The sequence below is a fragment of the Bison bison genome, unplaced genomic scaffold, assembly GCF_000754665.1.
Source record: "Bison bison bison isolate TAMUID 2011002044 unplaced genomic scaffold, Bison_UMD1.0 scf7180017846849, whole genome shotgun sequence".
In the NCBI taxonomy this organism is placed as follows: Eukaryota; Metazoa; Chordata; class Mammalia; order Artiodactyla; family Bovidae; genus Bison; species Bison bison.
The window spans coordinates 109,645-110,275 of record NW_011477422.1 but is presented as its reverse complement, the minus strand read 5'-3'; positions in this window follow the sequence as shown (position 1 = coordinate 110,275).

The following is a 631-nucleotide window of genomic DNA, read 5'->3' as shown; positions in this document are numbered from 1 at the left end:
TGTCGGGGGGGGCGGGGGGGAACACTTGTCACAGATTTTAAAAACGGTCTCAGTGTTTGGCCACGCGTTCCTTCGGTCACTAGGGATGGACCGCATTTCCAAGGCCCTTCCATACTCAGGCGGGTGTCTCCGCGCAGCAGGCGTCTGCTGGGGGTGCCACGTGCACGTCCCCCGCCCCTTCAGGATCGCGTTCATTGCGTGTTGTGGGGGCGCTTTACGCCAGCAGCACTCAGTCCATTCGCCCCGCGCGTGGGTCGGTGACGTCACGCCCGGGTCCGCAGCCTCCAAGCACGCCCGCCTCCGGGTCCCCACCCGAGGGTAAGCGACACTGGCCGCCTTGCGGCGCCGGAGCCTGCCTTTATACCTGGCCGGTGAGGGGCGTGGCCAGCCGGCGGCGCGACGTGCTGACGTCAGGTTGGCGAAGGGCGGGGCGAGGGCGGCGGCGTGCGCCCCGGTACCTCAGTCGCCTCCTCGTCGTCATCCTCCTCTTTCGCGTCCTCGGGGCTCTTCTCCTCAGGGTCCCCTCCACAGCGTCCCGCGCCTCAGAGTCCCGTCCCGCCTTGCCCCTCGACCTCCCTCGGCCGCCCGCCGCCGCCATGGGCCCGCGACCGCCGCGCCGCCGGGCCGAGGA